The 22,887-nt window shown below is 41.8% G+C and overlaps 1 long non-coding RNA gene across 1 annotated transcript; it reads left to right on the top strand.

Annotated features, from left to right (window-relative positions):
• The first annotated feature begins 362 nt into the window (after window positions 1–362).
• LOC311233261 lies at window positions 363–18,972 on the top strand. Its single transcript, XR_014620019.1, has 4 exons — window positions 363–447; window positions 12,117–12,203; window positions 14,164–14,256; window positions 18,527–18,972. It is a non-coding gene; the product is annotated as an uncharacterized lncRNA (long non-coding RNA).
• Window positions 18,973–22,887: the final 3,915 nt, after the last annotated feature.

Genomic DNA, 22,887 nt, shown 5'->3' with positions numbered 1-22,887 from the left:
ATCTGGGACGCCATCTTGGAAATGACGGCTTTCGGAGGGGTCGATTTTGGTCGACTTTTAGTATGTTATTTAGCACGCCCAATACTACCAGAATCCATTGAAAAACCTTTTGTATCAATTTTTTTGGGGTTAAACCATATATTGACTCGCCTAAATGGTAAAGCTAACGCTTAAAAATGTATTATTGCAGTGGCAAAAGGCGCAGTGAACATTTTTGGGTGCACCTAAATTATGAGCTGGTGCACCTAAATGAAAAAGTTTGGCGCACTGGTGCAACCAGTGTCAAAAGTTAGTCTGGAGCCCTGATTATTCAACAAATGCTTTGTGTGTTTACAGTGTGAAGTCTCTGTGACGGAACTCTACTGGACCAAGGCTTTCTACTCAAAACATCTGGATCAAAACCTTCTTCTTGTGGAAACAGAGAGCAGACTGGACACCACAACATCTGTAAGTACAATTATGTTTACTTTGTTTTCCTCTTATTGCTCCTTCCTTGCAGCAGCGGCACTCGAAAGGAGCCTTGAAGTTGTACAATCCCACCTTAATTGTAAAAAATGCCAAATGTTTTACATTTATAGTACTTTACCATCTCCATGGTCAACTGCAGCGACGTAATTTTCTTCACAATAAAAGATTACATTTCTCCAGATACATTTACATTTAGTCATTTAGCTTACGCTTTTATCCAAAGCGACTTACAAGTCACCAGGAAGGGCACAACTCTATCAGCTGAGTAACAATGTTCATCAAAGTGTTGCGTGTTACAGTGTAGGTTAGTTTATTAGGACAAGTGCATGACAGTATGGTTAGTTAGGGTTAGATCTTTTTATTTTATTTCTTATTTTTATTTCAATTTTTTTTTAATTATTTCAGATAATGGTTGAAGTGCGTCTTTAGTCGACGGCGCAAAAAGATTGGACGGGTTTCGGCTGTCCTAACTGGGGTGGGTAGTTTATTCCACCATTGTGGGGCAACGACTTCTCTTTGATGACCCTCCCGGAGCTCGGATAGGAGTAGGTCTGAGGCGGCCAGAAGATGCAGATCGTAGGGGTCTTGAGGGTGTGTAGTTAGAGACCATTGAACGGAGGTAAGCGGGAGCGGTTCCCTTTGTCGCACGGTATGCTAGGTCGAGGGCCTTGAAGCGGATACGTGCAGCAATGGGGAGCCAGTGCAGGTCCCTAAGAAGTGGGGTGACATGGGCCGACTTCGGTAGATTTCAGATCAGGCGGGCCGCTGCGTTCTGAATGAGTTGATCACAGCTGCATTCTCGACTGTGATGGATAGGTCGGTCAGGGGGGAGGATTTGGCCGGCAGGTGGAGCAATTCTGTTTTGCTTAGGTTCAGTTTGAGGTGGTTGGTCGTCATCCAGGCGGAGATGTCGGACAGACAGGCCGAGATCTGCTCAGAGACATGGATATCTGAGGGAGGGAAGGAGAGGAAGAGTTGAGTATCATCGGCATAACAATGATACGAGGTACCCGACGCTACCTCTGATAGCTTTATGTAGCAGCTTTATGTAGCTGTAAAGACATTCATTGTCCATAGACCACAGCAACACTTCCGGTATTCTGAAATCATGGGAGAGAGTGTAGGGGGAGAAAATGAATGAATGTGGATTGTAGCTATGGCTGTGGGGGTGCTGGAGACATGATCCAATAGACTTTTATACGCCTGAGTCTCCTGGGCCCAGGAGTTCAAAACTTTTAATCACTATCTGAATGGATCAGATTTGTATTTTGGGTAGTTGAAAACCAAAAAACAGGATGAGGATCACTTTGATATCGGATCAGATCAGAAAATCAAATCCAAGCTTTAATCTGGATAAAATCTTCAAAACGGGTAGTTCAAACCGACAACACAGGAGTGGGATCAGTTTGATCCCAAAAAATATGGATCTTGATCCCACCAGAGGGGTGGATTTCCAGTAGATTACCAGAGCAAAATGTACTATACAATCTATAAAAACCATGTTTCAATATAAATAAGATAGCAACGTTTTTTAACCTCTTAACTGGCGCCCCCAAAAGTGGAAATTTTTTCTTACTTGAACTTGAGGACTGCATACTACTTTTGCAAACCAAAATACTATACTTTATACTTATAGCACATGCATGAGCCTGGTCTCTTTTTAAAGATGACATTCTGAAGTTTCTGATACAATAAAGACAATTCACTTTTAGTGCTAATGAAATAGAGTAACATAGGTCTGAACTTGAGTTGTAGAAAAACTTGTTACTCACGTTTTTCTGTAGTAGTTACTAGTAGGGATGGGAATTGATAGGATTTTATCGATACGATTCCATTATCGATTCTGCTTATCGATTCGATTCTTTATCGATTCCCTTATCGATACCTGATCAATTTATAATTTAAATAAATAAATTGGAAATGCAACAGAATAGGGCTGCAACTAATGACTAATTTGGTAGTCGACTAATCTGCCGATTATTTTTTCGATTAGTCGACTAATCGAAAACCAATGTAAACAAAAAACAAAACAAAAAAGGGATTTTTTTTTATATTACCTATCTTTGTGAAAGTGGCTTCTCAGCTCTGGTCCAGCTGAAGACAGAGCAGAGGAACAGATTGGACATTGAGCATGACCTCAGAGTTGCTTGTCTACCATCACCCCAGACTTTGAGACTCTTGTCAGGACCAAACAACAACATCATAACATGATGATCCCATAGCAAATTAAAATAATGACTCATGAAACATTTGAATTTGGATCTTTAAGCCACTTTAAATGAAAATGTATTTGAAGAACAATACAGCAATCACTCATAACAAGATAAATAAATTAAATAATACAAATTAAAGTGGAAGTGTACTTTAAATAACTTTTGTTTGCTGTGTGTGAGAGGAGTCCGTCTGTGTATGTGTGTGTGTGTCTTACTCTGATCGCTGTGTGAGTGAGAGGAGTGTGTGTACTGTGTAATTTGTGTGTGTGTCTTACTCTGATCGCTGTGTGAGTGAGAGGTGTGTACTGTGTAATTTGTGTATGTGTGTGTGTCTTACTCTGATCGCTGTGTGTGAGTGAGAAGAGTGTGAATGTGTGTGTGTCTTACTCTGATCGCTGTGTGTGAGAGAGAGGAGTGTGAATGTGTGTGTGTCTTACTCTGATCGCTGTGTGTGAGTGAGAGGAGTGTGTATGTGTGTGTGTCTTACTCTGATCGCTGTGTGTGAGTGAGAGGAGTGTGTATGTGTGTGTCTTACTCTGATCGCTGTGTGTGAGTGAGAGGAGTGCGTGTGTAATGTATTGTGTGTCTAGTCTGATCATCATCTCCTGCAGGGGAACAATGTTTTCAATGTCCAAAATTTGCTATGGGATCATCATGTTATGATGTTGTCTGGAACCATGAGAAGCCACTCTCACAAAGATAGGTAGTGCAAAAAAAAAATTAAATAATTTTTTTTTAATGACTAATCGACGCAACAATTTCTCGTCAACGATTTTTTATAATCGACGTCGTCGATTATGTCGACTAATCGTTGCAGCCCTACAACAGAACTACATTTAGTCATTTAGCTGACGCTTTTATCCAAAGCGACTTACAAGTTCTGTACGACAAGCCATCAGGAAGGGCACAACTCTATCAGCTGAGCAACAATGTTCATCAAAGTGTTGAGTGCTACAGTGTAGGTTAGTTTATTAGGACAAGTGCATGACAGTACGGTTAGTTAGGGTTAGATATATTTTTTATTCAGATAATGGTTGAAGAAGTGTGTCTTTAGTCGACGGCGAAAGATTGGACGTGATTCGGCTGTCCTAACTGGGGTGGGTAGTTCATTCCACCATTGTGGGGCAAGGACTGAGAATAGGCGACTTCTCTTTGATGACCCTCCCGGAGTTCGGATAGGAGTAGGTCTGAGGCGGCCAGAAGATGCAGAGCGTAGGGGTCTAAGCTGGTTAGAATAACAACATGCAACTTGACATTTCTGATTGTCATTTATTGTTGAGCCCCCATGTCAGAAAAATACAAAAACTGTAAAAAATAAAACATTAACTATAGCCTACACTTAAATAAAATAATGTATTTGAGATTCTCTTAAAATGTATTTATTTTTTTATTCTTAAACTAATTTAATCTATTGAATAACAGGTCGTTATTCCTCTGACTTCTGTCTCTCACTCACACTCTCACACACACACACACACACACACACACACACACACACACACACACACACACACACACACACACACACACACACACACACACACACACAGAGAGAGAGAGAGAGCTCCCCGGGCCCCTGTCCTATAAGGTATTGGCTTGTGTTGCTACACGGACACATTTGTATGTTGCACCACTGTACTTCCTGGCTTACAGACTTGTAAACAAACATTCCGTCTCTCATTATATGTAAACTAAAGAGTACAAGGTTTACACAACAGCCCCCACCTGCTGTTTTATTGTATTTGTACCTGTACTATCCGCTGTCAGCTGTTTATCTCTCTTTGTGAGCTTGATTAAATAGCGTTAGCTCACGTTAGCTCCGCGGCTCATTTTAGCTCACCCTGATCTAAATCAATGACTAGGTTCTAAAGCATTCAAGTAGTTTTCACTGCACATAGAAGTAGCCAAACAGCGGGAGCATTTCGGGAGCATATTACCAAAACCCAGGCAATTTCGAGCCCTTAAGGAATCAAATAGAGCAGCGGTTCTCAACAGGGGTTCCGCGGCACACAGGGGTTCCGCGGAGAGCTGCCAGGGGTTCCGCGAGATGCCTGGCAATGTTCTTTAAAAATATAGAATGACAACAGTCTTATTTTGAAAATCCTATAGCGGGTCTCATTTATGCCCAGCTATAATAACTAGGCTCCGAAAGCTAGCAACATTAAAGTGGAGATGAAGCAGTGCGATAAATACATATTCATAGCATCACATTAGTATTTAGATAAGCCACAGAAGAAATCACGTTATAAAAATAAGCAGTTTCTAAGAAAAAACGATTTGTTGTGTGCATTTCTGAAGCATTTATCATTATGGGCGCGGCCATTTTGTTGCTGACGTCATGGGGCTTGTTTGGTGTATACACTGCTGGTTAGCTGCCTATAGTGAATGGGTCAGTCAGTAAATAAAATGTTGCCTACAAAACAACGGGACCGCGGTGGTTCTGTTTGTATTGCTCCTGGCTGTTCAAACTAATTTTACCATGTGAGAGAGAGGAAAGTTGGTTAATTTCCACAAACTACCAGTGAAAAAAACAGTGTTGTTGGCATGTTGGCTCAGGCTGGCTGCACTCAGGCGGCGCGACCAGCCTGTTGGACAGGGAATGAAGATCCCCAGAGAACACTTCATTGCCTCAGATTATGTTGTTGGGGGTGGAAGGTTTGTCCAGAAGACCACTAATCAGCTGAAGCCTGATGCGGTTCCCTCGGTCTTCGACAGACAGACCGGCATTAGCTCTCGGGAGCGATGGCTAGCTAGTTGGCACCAGCCGGGGACCGGCGTTAGCTCTCGGGAGCGATGGCTAGCTAGTTAGCACCAGCCGGGGACCGGCGTTAGCAACCGGGAGCGTCGCGGAGCATTCAGCCTGCTGGCTACCTAGATCCACTTCAACCAGCGTCGCGGAGCATTCAGCCTGCTGGCTACCTAGATCCACTTCAACCAGCGTTGCGGAGCATTCAGCCTGCTGGCTACACAGCTTGTCGGTGTGCTAATAGCCTCGGCAAGCTAACGGTAGCTGGCTACACAGCTTGTCGGTGTGCTGGAGCCTCGGCAAGCTAACGGTAGCTGGCTACACAGCTTGTCGGTGTGCTGGAGCCTCGGCAAGCTAACGGTAGCTGGCTACACAGCTTGTCGGTGTGCTGGAGCCTCGGCAAGCTAACGGTAGCTGGCTACACAGCTTGTCGGTGTGCTGGAGCCTCGGCAAGCTAACGGTAGCTGGCTACACAGCTTGTCGGTGTGCTGGAGCCTCGGCAAGCTAACGGTAGCTGGCTCCAGGCTATTAGCACATCGACAAGCTGCTGGAGCTCCCGACGCTCGGCTGGTTGAAGTGGATCTAGGTAGCCAGCAGGCTGAATGCTCCGCGACGCTGGTTGAAGTGGATCTAGGTAGCCAGCAGGCTGAATGCTCCGCGACGCTCCCGGTTGCTAACGCCGGTCCCCGGCTGGTGCTAACTAGCTAGCCATCGCTCCCGAGAGCTAACGCCGGTCCCCGGCTGGTGCCAACTAGCTAGCCATCGCTCCCGAGAGCTAACGCCGGTCTGTCTGTCGAAGACCGAGGGAACCGCATCAGGCTTCAGCTGATTAGTGGTCTTCTGGACAAACCTTCCACCCCCAACAACATAATCCGAGGCAATGAAGTGTTCTCTGGGGATCTTCATTCCCTGTCCAACAGGCTGATCACGCCGCCTGAGTGCAGCCAGCCTGAGCCAACATGCCAACAACACTGTTTTTTTCACTGGTAGTTTGTGGAAATTAACCAACTTTCCTCTCTCTCACATGGTAAAATTAGTTTGAACAGCCAGGAGCAATACAAACGGAACCACCGCGGTCCCGTTGTTTTGTAGGCAACATTTTATTTACTTACTGACCCATTCACTATAGGCAGCTAACCAGCAGTGTATACACCAAACAAGCCCCATGACGTCAGCCATGACGTCAGCAACAAAATGGCGGCGCCCATGTTGAAAACAGGGATATTATATTTGATTTTTCAGACAAATAAGATAGATTTCACATTTGATTATAGAACCCTGTCTTACACAAGGTACACAACAAACAAACTAGGATCACATTGTTCACTGCTTCATCTCCACTTTAAGGTCATTATGATACTCTTATTTTGAAAATCCGTGGTGTCGTGACTCATATCCGCTCCAGCACACAGCCAATAGGAGGCATTTTTTTTTTTTTTTTTTTTTTATGCATGACCTGTTGCAGAGGTCTTTATTCGGCATGCAACGACACTCAATGTTTTTAGTGGTACACACAGCGGTTAGTTTAGCACACACACCGTTTGAAAAGATGATGAAGTCAGACTACTATATTATATTGATAGTAAATGTACTGAGGGTGGACAGACAGATTATGTTGATATTTAAACATAAAAAATACAATACATAATGACTGTATCCATGATCATCATGCAACATAAAACAATTGCAGGAACGGTTTGGGAGATGAAGGTGTTTTAGGTTGCGTGTTCCAAAAAATTTACTTAAAGTTTAAAGCTCAATATATCAAAACGTGGCACTTTATAGTGAACAGGCACTTTATAGTGAATCCAAATTCTTTTTGGATTACAGAAAATTATCCCTAAAGTGCTATCTGTTGCAGCTGCACTGTTTTCCATGAAAATACCATATTTGGATAAGTTTGACCATTTCTAAAAATCTGAAAATCATTATTTAATAAAACACAGAAAAGGATCACCAAGTTACTCTGGATAAAAAAAAAACTTTACAGACAACATTGAGACAAAGCTTCCTGACACATCTCCATCCAAACTCTTGGAAGAACTCATTGAAATCTCATCTGATACCACCTGGAGAGCTAGTTTCAGAGTGTGGTGCTGAGTACCAAGTATCTCATGATGCTGCAGTTAAGGTGTTGATACCATTCAGCCCCACATATCTGTGTGAAGCTGGCTTTTCATCCATGACAGCGCTGAAAACAAAATATAGGGCCAAGTGGAGCCTTGAGGATGACATGCGTGTTGCCTTGTCAAAGATCTCCCCACGTATTGACCGTATTATTAGCCAGCAGCAGCGGACCTCGCATTGAGCTAGAAATGTCCACTGAGTGAACAAGTGCTTATTTTCTGTATTTATTTATATTTTTTGAGAAATGGTAACTTGGTGATCCTTTTCTGTATTTAAAAAAAATACATGATTTTCTGTTTGAGAAATTGTCAAACTTATCCAAATATGCTATTTTTATGGAGAACAGTGCAGCTGCAACAGATAGCACTTTAGTGATCCTTTTCTGTATTTAAAAAAAAACTTTTGTCATCAGATTCAGATTCAGACAACTTTATTGATCCCGCGTGGGGCAATTCATATTTGCAGATTCACCAACAAGCAACAAAGACAAACAAACGACAAAACATCTCAACGACAGCACGGCAAATAAAGAGTCATTGTATCATCATTGTAGCAAAAAAGACAGGACCGGGAAAGTCTTTATCGTATGTAGGGGTGCCCTGGAATATTTTATTGAACACAGGGGTGCCTTGGCAGCAGAAAGGTTGAGAACCCCTGAAATAGTCTGCCATGGCTACATGCTAACGCTAACATTATTGTGCAACTGTAGGCAGCGATAAGGGAATCTAAAGTCACGGGAGCCACACGGTTCCAGGCATCGGCCAATTAGGAACCGGTTCCCAACGGGAACCGGTTTTCGATTCCCATCCCTAGTAGTTAGTAGTCCAGAAGTAGTATTTCCAAAAAAATTGGAATGCCTGAAAAAACTCCTTGGGTCCATAGCCTGAAGTCTTGTGTAGTACATAAAAATCTGTTAAGAAATTTGTTATTTAGCTGACTCTTTTATCCAAAGCGACTTACAAGTTTTGTACAACAAGTCAGCAGGAAGGGTACAACTCTATCAGCTGAGTAATGTTCATCAAAGTGTTGAGTGCTACAGTGTAGGTTATTATATTAGGACAAGTGCATGACAGTAAGGTTAGAGATGACATCAGGTTGGATGGATGACAATGAATGGATATCGCTAATAAAAGAAATAACGATTAAAACCCGACTATAGTCGTGATTGGCGCACAAGCGCCGGTGAGCTAACCCGACTATCATCGTGACTGGCGCTGAATGTGTTAACAATGAAAATAAATAAATAAAATCTCAAGTCTGATTAGCACACATAGCCTACTGTGTACAGACGGTTTCAAACTGTATTTTAAATTAGAAAGCAAACAAAACTAGACAATTCCGCGGGGGAAATTGTGAAAGTGTGAGTGATGTCTGTGCACCGCCGGCCAACGGGAGAGGGTCTGTACGGGTAGGGTGTTATAGCTGGTTGCTAGGGTGTTATAGCTGGTTGCTAGGGTGTTTCTAGGTGGTTGCTAGGGTGTTTCTAGGTGGTTGCTAGGGTGTTTCTAGGTGGTTGCTAGGGTCTTATAGGTGGTTGCTAGGGTGTTATAGCTGGTTGCTAGGGTGTTTCTAGGTGGTTGCTAGGGTCTTATAGGTGGTTGCTAGGGTGTTTCTAGCTGGTTGCTAGGGTGTTTCTAGGGTGTTATAGCTGGTTGCTAGGGTGTTTCTAGGTGGTTGCTAGGGTGTTATATGTGGTTGCTAGTAGGGCTGACCTTCAAAGCTTTTTTTGGCAATCGAAGCTTTGGGAAATTGTGAAAGTGTGGGTGATGCCTGTGCACCGTCGGCCAACGGAGAGGGTCTCTATTGTCTCTATGACTAACGGTTCGAAAGATACAAAAGAGGTGGTTGCTAGGGTGTTTTGGCTGGTTGCTAGGGTGTTTCTAGGTGGTTGCTAGGGTCTTATAGGTGGTTGCTAGGGTGTTATAGCTGGTTGCTAGGGTGTTTCTAGGTGGTTGCTAGGGTGTTTCTAGGTGGTTGCCTTATTAATGTTTTGTGTGGCGTCGCCGTCGTGTACAACGATACTTACGTTTTTTAGGTGATTTGACAAAGTTGTTGTAGAGTTGTGATATGACATTTTCTTCTGGCATATCTGGCACTCAGCCTTTTGGGCATTGTCTTGTGTGTAACCACACGTCTGATTTCTTCGTCGACATGTCTGCTGCACATGTCCTTGTTGTTTTCAACACAGATCATCTCCACGTGCTTGTTGTAGAGAGGTGGAGTTGAGGCGCCGCTTACTTTTGTTTCATTTTAAATTTAAATTAAAAAAATTTTACTTCGATTTTTTTGTTTTTGTTCGAAGCTTGTGCCATCGAACGAAGCTTCGAAGTATTTAAGACAGCCCTAGTTGCTAGGGTGTCTAATGTAAGTGGTATAGTTAAAGGGTTAACCCATTGTATAGAGGTCATGGCTAACATCCACCAATGAATGTAGAAGTCAGTACTGAGTTGATTGACACCTCCCTTAAGTGTCATGCACATGCAGGTGTCAATCAACTCAGTACACCTGCAAGCCTTAATTGATTCACATAGACCAATGAAAGAGGATATCCTTACTGAGTACAATGGCACAACCCGCAAGTCTCTACGACAAACGGTTAAAAAGATACAAAAAGGGGGCGCGCCCTAAGGATCAAGGATTAATCCCCTGAAGGGGGAGGAGCCGAACCATGGGTGCGTGGTCAACATAGACCAATGAAAGAGGATATCCCTACTGAGTACAATGGCACAACCCGCAAGTCTCTACGACAAACGGTTCAAAATATATAAAAATGGGGCGTGGCCTAATGATCAATGGTTAAAGGGGCTATGTATTATAAATGTCATTTTTCAGTCTCTAGCATTGTATTATAGTAATAGGAGTTCGTATTATCAATGTGTTTTAGGGTCTAAATACCATATTGGCGTATTGCTCAGATTCAGCCCAGCCCCTTTCGTCCTCCAGTAAATCAAGTCATTTTGATTTGAACGGCTGAGTCACGTCATTCTGCCGCTGGGTAGCGCACAGTGATGCGATTGGCTCTGTGGTTGGAGCTAATGCCCGCCCCCATTCTACCTAGACTGACTGTACACAGCGAAACCATTTCCTCATACTCGAGAGGGAGAGAAAGGAAGAGAGAGGGAGAGAGATAGAGAGCACTTGGGGGGGGGGGGGGGGGGGGGGCCTGCAGCGCGCCACACACACGCAAACGGGAGATTGAAAGAAAGAAAAAAAAAAACCACAAGCTGCCGGCGGACTGTCTTTTTTCTCTCTCTCTCTCTCTCTCTCTCTCTCTCTCTCTCTCTCTCTCTCTCCCACCCCCTCCCTCTCTCGCTCTCTCGCTCTCTCTCTCTTCCCCCCCCTCCCTCCCTCCCTCTACCAGTGCAGACTGTGTGGCACTGTCACTCAAAGTGCTTATGGGCGGAGCCAGGCCATAACAGACTGATTTCTTGAGGCTGAAAAATGATGGTTTTGAGTACTTGATTAGAAATATAAAACAATGCATTTTTTTGAAAAAAACCTTACAAATGTCTTCAATAGACTAACAGGAATTGTGTAAAGTTGCCCAAATAGTGCTAGGAATAGCAATACATAGCCCCTTTAATCCCCTGAGAGGTCATGGCAGTACTGAGTTGATTGACACCTCCCTCTTAGTCTCATGCACACCGGCAAGCCTTAATTGATTCAAAGCCTTAATTGATTCAAATCCTAACTGACAAATCTATCCCCAATACATTTCAATGAGGCTGCACTTCCTTCACTCTCACAATGATTAAAGCAAAACGATAAGAGATGAAGCTTAGTATTTTTAATATGAGCACTTGAGGAACTTCATGAAGGGTTATGTGCGATATTGTGTAATTCCGTATAGGGATGCACCAATATGAACATTTGCCACCGATACCGATTGTTCAACTAACACAATCGGCCGATACCGATACCGATATTTGTGTTAGTTGAACAGATAGCAAACAAACGCGCAATAAATACCTAAGTCGACACAATGTGAGGTCATAGGTAGGGATGGGTACCGACTAGGGATGGGCGTGAGTAATCGATTCCTCGATTACTCGTGTATCTATGAAAAAATTTAATATTATTATTAAAAAAAAAAAATTACATATCTTTTCACATGTATGTGTAAGATTATAACTGTTTGTTGGTTTCCTTAAACATATATACGTGAATGAACAAATAAGTAAAAAAAATCGAATATATATTTTTTTATTGATTTCGAGTAATTCGCGATCCCTCGAGTATAGCATGCGATCAATCGATCTGGATTCTTCTTAAAAATGCCCATCCCTAGTACCGACCGAATCACGTCTGTACTACTGAGTACCGATTCAAGTGAGAACCGCCGGTGCCAAATAATTTTTTTTTAACTCCGATGACGTCGGACTTTAAAGCTATTGCGCTTCGTTGCCCCTTATATCTCGAATCGATCGCCAAATGTCCTGAATCAGTCACATGGTACGACCGGCACGTGAGGTTCACCGTCACCACACACGTCATCAACACGAGCCTCGATACACTCCACATAAATTCCTGGATTATTCAACAAACGCTTTGTGTGTTTACAGTGTGAAGTCTCTCTGTGGCAGAACTCTACTGGACCAAGACTTTCTTCTTGTGGAAACAGACACCAGACTGTGGACACCACAACATCTGTAAGTACAATTATGTTTACTTTGTTTTCCTCAGTCTTAATGCTCCTTCCTTGCAGCAGCGGCGCTCAAAAGGAGCCTTGAAGTTGTACAATCTGAGTCTCCTGAACATGGAGAGACCAATCCCAAGTTGATCGGAACTTTCTCAGCCGAGCTATAGTCACTTTTTCAGCACCTACTCCCCATGCGCATGCGCAGATTGCCCACAGAGTTTCGGGATTGTCCAGATGTCTAGGTTTATCAATCTGCGCATGCAGAGTTTTGGGAGTAGGTGCGGAAAAAATTACTATAGCTCGGCCGAGAAAGTGCTGATCGATTTGCGATTTGTCTCTCCATGTTCAGTGCCCAGTAGTTCAAAATCTTTAATCTCAATCAGATCCGATCCGATTTTAACCTCTTAACCTCTGAAAATCCGCCTAAAAATACACACCTAAAGCAAGGGCGGTCGGGTGGCATAGCAGAGATTGCGCTCGTCACCAATGCAAGAGGCTGCGGTCTCGACTCCCGGAGTCAGCATTGCCCTGCGGCTTGGGCCGGTCGTCATACTAACTCATTTGGCTGAGTTAGGGGGAGGGAAGTCGTGGGTGGTAATCTGGCGTTGTGGACAGCGACGCCTACAGGTCAGGTCTGGGCGCCTGCTCAGCGAAAGGCAGGAAATGGTGAAGGCAGCGTGACCTCCCACGCGTTACGCTTCACCAATGAGAGTCCTCGCTGCCAGGTGAGAAGAGAGCCACTGGCTGTCTCCACATGTGTCGGAGGAAGCATGTGGTGGACTTCAGGGTTCCCTTGTACCGACCAGTAGGAGGAACATGCGCACAACAACCAGGTAGGGGAGGGGGCATAACGAATTGGCATAACGACTAAATTGGGATGGGGAGAATAATAGAAAAATCTGGCAAAAATTGTTATGAAACACTGCAAATGTTTCTAAGGAAACTGAGGATAGGGCTACATATGGGATGATGACTCCGATGACAGTGGTGAGGATGATTAACATCAGTGTTGCCTGGGAAGTGTGGTGGTGGATGAGGGGTTTGGTGGTGGATGAGGGTGTGGACTGGGGTTTGGATGTATAGGGCGAGGGGATTAGGGTTATACAGTAGGTAGTGTGATTTGTTTGTATTTTTGTACCTGCATTCTATTTAGTTTTTAAATGGAAAATAAAAAGGTTAATGAGTAACTTATTGATTTGTCCATTTTTTGACATTATTCCAAATTAAGGGGATGGTGTAGTGTTTTGATTTAACTATCTTGATATAAAGTGTGTGGGTCTATTCTTTTTTTCATTATACTATCCACTGAACTGTTTTATGTGTACAACCTCAATCTTTAGAATATCTACATCCTGATCTGCACTGCACACCTTTTTAGAACTGTATGGTATTCTTTATTCTAGTCATCTTATTTTATTCTAAGCTAAAATTATCGTATTGCACTCCACACTTTTTAGAACTGTATATAGTCATCTTTATTTTAGTCATCTTATTTTTTTTCTATACTAAATTTATTGTATTTTATTATTGGAAGCTGCTATGGTCGAGGGACCACGATAAATAGATTTTCACTCTACTTGCTGTAAAGCACTGTGATCAATACATAGAACTATACTACCTGTCTGTGATCAGTACATACTTTATGTTGCATGGTTTAGAGAGCTAGGAGGCTACCTTACGCTCTAGCCTAAAGCTAACATTTCCTTTTTCCGTTTCAAACCTTTATTTCAACTTGTTAGGAAGTGGAGGTTCCCCTCATTTAGATTAGATTAGCTGTCATTATACAGCACAAGTACAGTACAAGAAGAAAGTTTGGCAGATGTAGGCCATTGTCGGTACATTATGAACCATGACACGACGGTATCTTTTTCTCTTAACCTGCTGTAAATTAGCCTTTAGTTTTTTTGGCAAATAATCCACTGTGCCCACCATGATGAATTTGTTTTGGGCATCTTTGTGTCAACGTCTAGAGAAACCCCTAATGGATTGTCCAGACGTCCACACGCTTTCCATCACCCGTGGCAACAAGGATGGTCTGCTGGACATAGACGAGCTTGCCAGAGGTGATCATTTTACCACTTAATTTACATTCCTTACATTCTTTAAAGTAATTTTGTTCTTAATTTCTATCATTCCTAAACACCTCGTGGATATCAATCAATCTACATTTTATTACGAACTCAGGGTCCATATAAAAGACGATATATAGAATAAATTACATATAAAAGCACCATAAAAAACATAGTTTAAAAGATAAGAAAAGAAAATAATAAGTCTTACATAAAGACAACTGTCTCAGTGTTTCCTGGGATTGAAGGACAAAACCAAGATCTCATTTACAGTAATTTACCCGGCAAATACATTTCTACATAAGATTTCTTAAGACAGTTTGGGATGGAAGTCCTGCAGCCACAAACATCTTACTTGCACTACACCATCTAGCCCTCTTAAGTAATATTATCATGACATCATTATAAGATACTTGTTTCTGTAAGCTTGCTTTTTTGTAGTTTGAGTGCAGTATAGTGGTGTACAATATTCTCTGAACAGATATATCTTCACTACATATGTACACATAGTAAACTAACTGAGAGAACAGAGACATCTTCACTACATCTGTACACATAGTAAACTAACTGAGAGAACAGATATATCTTCACTACATCTGTACACATTCTGTACTAATCTTACTGAAGGAACATAGAATCAGTATTTTCCTCAACATGGATATAGTATTTTCCCCAACATATAGTATTTCCTCAACATAGATTTTTCTTCAACATAGATTTCCAAGATGTTAGAAGACAAAGTGTATTACAATGGCAGCATGTCTAACTGCAAAGGGCTAGATTGTGGCTTGCCACAGGCCAGCTGTCTTGGACCACTCCTGTATTATATATTCACAAATGACTTACCATCTACTTTGTGTAAAGCAAGTATACAAATGTACGCGGACGATTCCACACTGTATTATGCTGCAAACACTAGTGGTGATCTACACAAAGTTTTTATCTTCAGAGTTATATGCAGTAACTAATTGGATACAACTAAATAAGCTGGTATTAAACATCTCAAAGCCCAAATCAATTATCATAGGAACTAGTCACAAACTATTAGCCAATCCTACACTGAGTCTGCACTTGTCTGGTGAACCCATACAACAGGTTGATAAGGTTAAATGACTGGGAGTCATAATACATAGTCGACTGACATGGGTAGAGCACATTGACACAGTGGCTAAGAAAATGGGTAATGGCATTTATATGGCAAGAAAATGCCGTCCTTATGTTCCAGCACATATTCTGGGACAGGTCGTTAAGTCCTTAGTTTTAAGCCACCTGGACTACTGCTCACCTGTTTGGTCCTCTGCATCTGACAGTGCACAGAGGAAACTACTAATGATCCAGAACAGAGCTGCCAGACTAGTCTTACATTGCCCCATAACAACGGACATAAACAGTATGCATAGGGAACTCTTATGGTTAGGGCTGGGCGATACAGCCTCTAAATGATATCACAATATTTTTTGGCTATGTCACGATACACGATGTACATCACGATATTTTGACATTTCCTCTAAAGCCCTTAAAAATGCTTGATTTAACCGTTTGAAGCCTACAGTCATGCCAACATGACAATTAAAATAGTCCCTGCAACATATGTCTGCATTAAACCATGAAGATGCTTTCAAAAATAATTTTATTAAACATTGCTAAAAATCTAAAAGAGTAGTCTACTGACACACTAATACAGAAAAATGTTTATTAACATCTAAGACAATTTATATAAATACTTTCTTGGGTGCCTAAGACTTTTGCACAGTACTGTTTTCTATCCACTTCAGCCAAAAATACACGCACACTACTGTGAGAAAATAATAATCTTGTAACCAAGGAATGGTCCGCCTATGCCAGGGGTGGCCAACCAGTCAGAGACTAAGAGCCACAAAAATGACTGTGGTACCACAAAGAGCCACACCATATACCAGCGTTTCTCAACCTTTTTTTCAGTCATGGCACCCTTCATGTGTTTATAGGTCTCACCCTCTGGCCTCTGAAGTCTTTTTTATTTGGGCCTCACAGGGTTAAAAGTACCCTGTGAGACCCACAGTTGCAAAATTACAAAATCACTTTTAGCCATTTAAAAAAATTATGTTTATTTAAAAAATGTTAAAGGGGAACTATTTTACTATTTCTTTCACTATTTGGGCACTTTTACACAATTCCTGTGAGAATTACCAGACGACCGCTCTACCTCCTGAGCCACTGTCTCCTCATGTTAGGAGTTGAGTTGGAATTCAGAATCAATACATGCATGTAATTCACGGTCATGACCTGAAACTATGAATGAATTATCATTGTATTTATATAGTGCTTTTCTAGACACTCCTAGCACTTTACAGTGTAGACCAGTGGTCACCAACCCGTCGATCGCGATCGACTGGTCGATCTTTGAGACCTTCCCTGTAGATCTTTCCCTGAAAAAAATAGTTTTTTGGTCTTTCCCTGAGAGTCCACATTACAGTTCTACTTTTGTTTTGATGTGAAAAGTGATGCTGCATACGATGACTGCACTTAGCACTGACTGAGAAAGTACATATTACAGTTCTACTTTGACAAACATATTTATAATTAGCATTTTCTAATGTTAATAATATGAGAGTCCACATTACAGTTCTACTTTTGTTTTGATGTGAAAAGTGATGCTGCATAAGAGGACTGCACTTAGCACTGACTGAGAAAGTACATATTACAGTTCTACTTTATAAAATGCTAATTGTAAATATGTTTGGCAATGTTAATAGGAGAAGGTCCACATTACAGTTCTACTTTTGTTTTGATGTGAAAATGATGCTGCATATGATGACTGCACTTAGCACTGACTGAGAAAGTACATATTACAGTTCTACTTTGATGTTTTAATGCTGGACCAAAGCATTGCATGTAATTAGAATACAGGCAAATAAAAGTAATTTAGTTTAAAGTACAATCTTGGCTGTCTTTTTCTCTCAACGCTTCAATAGGTAGATCTTGCCTTCACCAAAAAAAAATAAGTGATCTTGGGCTTAAAAAGGTTGGTGACCACTGGTGTAGACTAAATGGCCTCCTTCACCACTGGGTAGCACCCAACCACACTGGCACCAGCCACACATCACACTACACAAATGTTGTGGTCTTGGTTGACCAGGTGGAGAATGTCAGTCTGTTTGACACTGTTGTCTTGGTTGACCAGGTGGAGAGAGTTGGTCTGTTTGACACTGTGGTCTTGGTTGATCAGGTGGAGAGCATTAGAGAGTCTGTTTGACACTGTGGTCTTGGTTGATCAGGTGGAGAGCATTAGAGAGTCTGTTTGACACTGTTGTCTTGGTTGATCAGGTGGATTAAATGTAAGTTTAAGATTAACTTGTATTGATAAATCAATCAATATATTAAATTAATTGGCTCAAAATGTTACTCTGGCCTCTTATTTAAGTGTGTATTATTTATCTACTTGAACGTAATACCTTATCTACTAAATGTACTGAAAAAATGTATGTGACACAAAAATGCGTTTTTGAATTCTTGGCTGGTAAAAAATCTGCCTGGCTGGTAGTTTTTTAAATCGACCAGCCACCTTGGCTGTTAAGCCAAAAAGTTAATTTTGTTCCCTGAGTCCACGGCAATCCAGCGAGCCAGTGAGTTAGTTCATTTGTTACACTTGGTCTGACAAATGTTTGCTCTGAATCCCGTCATCTGGTCTAGTGTGGTTAGGCGACCCTGCTTGCTTGTACTCTGGGTAATGTTAGCGTGACCGGCGTTAGATTTAGTTTGCATGGTAGCTCCAACATGCTTGGCATTTAGGTGATAGTGTAGAAACGCTCCGGTGATGGGCAAAGTCTTTGCTGCACAAAGTGCACGCTACCATTCTCGTATCGACACTTCCATCTGTTTTTTTTTTTATATCAAAACAAAACATCCCATTCAACAGGACAAGCAACGCAGTCTCAACAGATTTTTCCATGTTGGCTATAACTCTCTGACGTCACTCCATGCACGCTGTGCAACTGGATAAACGGTATGCCTGGAACTGAGAAACATTCTGCAGGGTCTGGAGTGCAAAAAGATTAAAGTGCGATAAAATGCCTAATCTTTCTTTACCTTTAAATTATTTCTAGTTAATCAAGGACAGATACAACCACAATGTCATATTGCAGACAAATGCCTGTTGGGATTTATCTCAGTATTATGATCGCCAGGTTTCAATAACCGCCCTTGGAGCAGATTCACTTGAGAAATACAAACTGAACGAATGCTAAATCTGAACTCTTCATTGGTGTACTTCTCTCTTCTCCAGGTACAAGCAGAGATATGAATGAGTCAAGGCCTCACTGCTGTGACAAGTGTGGAAAGCGCTTCATCAAAAAGGCTGCTTTTCTAAAACACCAGCGCATTCATACAGGGGAGAAGCCGTACTACTGTGACCAGTGTGGATCGCGCTTCAGTCGGTCTGAACACTTAAAGATACACCAGCGAATTCATACAGGAGAGAAGCCTTACCACTGTGACCAATGTGAGAAGAGCTTCAAGACCTCTGGAAAATTAAAGAATCACCGGCGCATTCATACAGGAGAGAAGCCGTACTACTGTGACCAGTGTGGATCGCGCTTCAGTCAGTCTGGACACTTAAAGACACACCAGCGAATTCATACAGGAGAGAAGCCCTACCACTGTGACCAGTGTGAGAAGAGCTTCAGTCAATCTGGAGATTTAAAGAGTCACCAGCGCATTCATACAGGAGAGAAGCCGTACTACTGTGACCAGTGTGAGAAGAGCTTCAGTAAATCTGGATATTTAAAGACACACCAGCGCGTTCATACAGGAGAGAAGCCTTATAACTGTGACCAGTGTGAGAAGAGCTTCAAGACCTCTGGAGAGTTAAATGTACACCAGCGCATTCATACAGGAGAGAAGCCCTACAACTGTGACCAGTGTGAGAAGAGCTTCAGTCTATCTGGAAACTTAAAGAAACACCAGCGCATTCATACAGGAGAGAAGCCATACCACTGTGACCAATGTGAGAAGTGCTTCAGTCAATCTGGAGATTTAAAGACACACCAGCGCATTCATAAAGGAGAGAAGCCATACTACTGTGACCAGTGTGGATCGCGCTTCAGTGAGTCTGGCAGCTTAAAGATACACCAGCGCATTCATACAGGAGAGAAGCCTTACCACTGTGACCAATGTGAGAAGAGCTTCAAGACCTCTGGAAAATTAAAGAATCACCGGCGCATTCATACAGGAGAGAAGCCTTACTTCTGTGACCAGTGTGGATCGCGCTTCAGTGAGTCTGGCAGCTTAAAGATACACCAGCGCATTCATACAGGAGAGAAGCCGTACTACTGTGACCAGTGTGAGAAGAGCTTCAGTAAATCTGGATATTTAAAGACACACCAGCGCATTCATACAGGAGAGAAGCCCTACAACTGTGACCAGTGTGAGAAGAGCTTCAAGACCTCTGGAGAGTTAAAGATACACCAGCGCAATCATACAGGAGAGAAGCCCTACAACTGTGACCAGTGTGAGAAGAGCTTCAAGACCTCTGGACAGTTAAAGATACACCAGCGCATTCATACAGGAGAGAAGCCCTACAACTGTGACCAGTGTGAGAAGAGCTTCAGTCAATATGGCAACTTGAAGCAACACCAGCGCATTCATACAGGAGAGAAGTGACCAGTGTGAGAGGAGCTTCCAGTAGAGCCTGTTGGCCCCTGAGAGCTTGTTGGCCCCTGAGAGCCTGTTGGCCCCTGAGAGACAGCTTAAAGACACACCAGCACATTCATACAGAAGAGGAACCTTATGGGTAACACATAGGGCCCAAAGGGTGCCTGATTATGTGCTAAATATAGATGCAAAACATTGCATTTTTAAGTTTTGAAAGATTGCGTCCCTCCCAATTATTCGTTGACATCTGTAAGCTTTGCAATAGGACTCAGGAAATGCTGCATGTGGTTTAGAGGGGTGGCTCCTAGGTAGAGCAGGGCAGGATGCAGAAAGAAACAATATCCATCTTCCCTAATTTCCCAAAATGTTAGCGTCTTCCTTTTAAACGCATTGGTGGGAAGTAATTAAAGGGGAACTATCTTATAAATGGCCTTTTTGAGTGTTTAGCATTGTTTCCTAGCTATGTGAACTTATATTAATATGATCTATGTCTCTAATTCTCATATTGGCGCATTCTTCCAATTCTCCTCTCACAATATTCACCCTCACTGAACTGAGTCATCTGAAAATGTGCTGATTTGTGATGTCAGAAAGACACTGCTGCATGATAATGAAGAGGTGCAGGATGAGCTGCACACAGTGTTTGCAGCCCAGGCTCAAAACGGCTTAAGATCTTGAGGTAGAAAAATGCTGTTTTTGAGGACTTGATTAGAAATACAAAACAATGAATAAAAAAAATAAAAAATTACAGAGGGAAGACTCACAGGAATTGTGTAAAAGTGCCCAAATTAGTGAAAGAAATAGTAAAATAGTTCCCCTTTAAGTATGTTTACTCAAGTATTTGTTGCAGTTTTTGTTCTGATCTAGTCAGCATATACCTTTTGCTTTCTAAAAAATACTGGATGGACAGTAGCCTATTGATTGTAAAATAACTTATTAACAAGTGATTTTGTTTAAAGATGATTCTGTTGTAAAATGTAACAGTGTTTGGAAAGATTGTTAAGGGTTAGGGTTATAATCATATTGCTTCTTCCTATTCCTTTTTGGACAAAAGACTGTTGTTTATTATTTTATTACAAAAGACTGTTTTGTTTATTATTTTATTTAAATACTTACAGTAACAAATACTTTACTAACGTAAGAAAAAGAAAAGCTACTTTTAACTTTTCATATTTTGTCATAATGAGTTGGCTACAGAGCTCTTCCTTATTATGGTTGAAAGAATCTACATTTCTGAGAAAAAAAGGGGTGGGGGTCAAAAATGTCTTTATTATTACAATTGAGATAAGTGCCTCTTTTTCTTTTTAAGGTCTTTCCCATTAAGTGCCACACCTCTCTGTGACCGAGTCATTCCATGTTGTTTTGTACAGTATTTTCAGTATTTTCTCGATCCCACTGCCGCTCCTTTTGTGATGTTTGTAATCTTGTTTTTAGTGCCTTTGAGGTGCTTTGGTACCATGAGGTGCACGCATAGTCGTACCCTTGAATGAGTGCTCCTGCTAGAGTCTTCAGGGTATTCTTGTTTACCAGAGAGGAGATCCGGTACAAGAATCTTGTTCGGGGGCGGCTAGGTGGTGTAGTGGGCAAGGCGATCGCCACCAATGCAGGAGACGCTGGGTTCGAGCACAGCTCTCGGCATTGCTATCAGCTTGGCTGGTCGTTCATACTAACACAATTGGCAGTGTTAGGGGTGGGAAAGCTGGTGGGTGGGTCCTGGTCGTTGTAAACAGCGACTCCTACAGTTCGGTCGGGGCGCCTGCTCAGCGAGGATAGGATCTAAGGGGGGTAGTGTGATCCTTCCACACGTTACACCCTCTCAGTGAGAGTCCGCGCTGCCAGGTGAAAAGAAGCGGTTGATTGGCTACACGTGTGTCGGATTAAGCACGTGATAGCCTCCACTCTCCCAGACCGACTGTGGGGGGTAGGTGCGCAGCGACCAGGAAGGGGATTGGGAATTGGCATAACGACTAACATTGTTTGGTTGACTTTTTTGATGTATATGTATGCCTGCCTATACAGTGCTTGTCCATGTAGGGGCTTTGATTTGTCCCTATACACTATGTTTTTTTTTATAGATGCATGAATGCCTAGTGAATGAATGTAGTATAGATTATGTTTAAATAGTTTTTATATTCGCTTTAATGTCCTATTTTTCTGTTTCTTTCTGGCTTAAACATCTAGCTCACGGACTACAACTGAAAACTAGCAACCCTGCTAATGTTGGCATATTTACAGTTTTTAATTTGTATTCATTTATAAAAGTATAACTGTTGATTGATATGCACTGTCCCTGGGGTGAGCCACCGTTTCATTTGAGTATTGTTTTCCCCTTTTTTTGTTAGCTTAATGGTTTAGGTTAATTAATGTATTTTTCTTTACAGATAGTGGTGTTGTTTTGCCCTTGGCTCACCCTTGAGTTACCATTGTGCTTCCTTAATGTTAATAAATATCATTTTTGTTTACAAACCTGGTCATCATTTCTGTCTACCAATATTTATGTTACAGCCCTTACCCTCAGGGGTTGTAACAGGCTCATTGAAGAAATAGATGTTGCATGTTTTCTGTATGAATGATACATTTACTATATTACTGTATAGATGTTGCATGTTTTCTGTATGAAAGATATATGTACTATATTATAGATGTTGCATTAAGTTTAAGTAGAATTAACTTAATCCCCCCCCCAAATCTATATTCTTTCTCTAAATATCTCTCAAGAGGCTCTATTGTTATTCCTTATTGCCCAACATTACAAAATGTATTATTCTTATTTATACTAACAATGACTCAATTCACACCATTCAAAAGTGTTATTATCGCTGTTTTGTTTAGCTAGCTGCACCACAATATAATTTGTGAATGATTAGCCCACTCACCCCCCACAGAGAGGTGTTAAGAGGCATTGAGTTTCAAAAACACAAATTATTCAAGAACAAGCTTCATAGAGGATGCTTTATTAATCCAGAAATTGCAAAGAATTTCTAGTACACTTGA

This window comes from Notolepis coatsorum (assembly GCF_963971535.1).
Source record: "Notolepis coatsorum genome assembly, chromosome: 8".
Classification (NCBI taxonomy): Eukaryota; Metazoa; Chordata; class Actinopteri; order Aulopiformes; family Paralepididae; genus Notolepis; species Notolepis coatsorum.
This window is presented reverse-complemented; position numbering and strand designations above follow the sequence as displayed.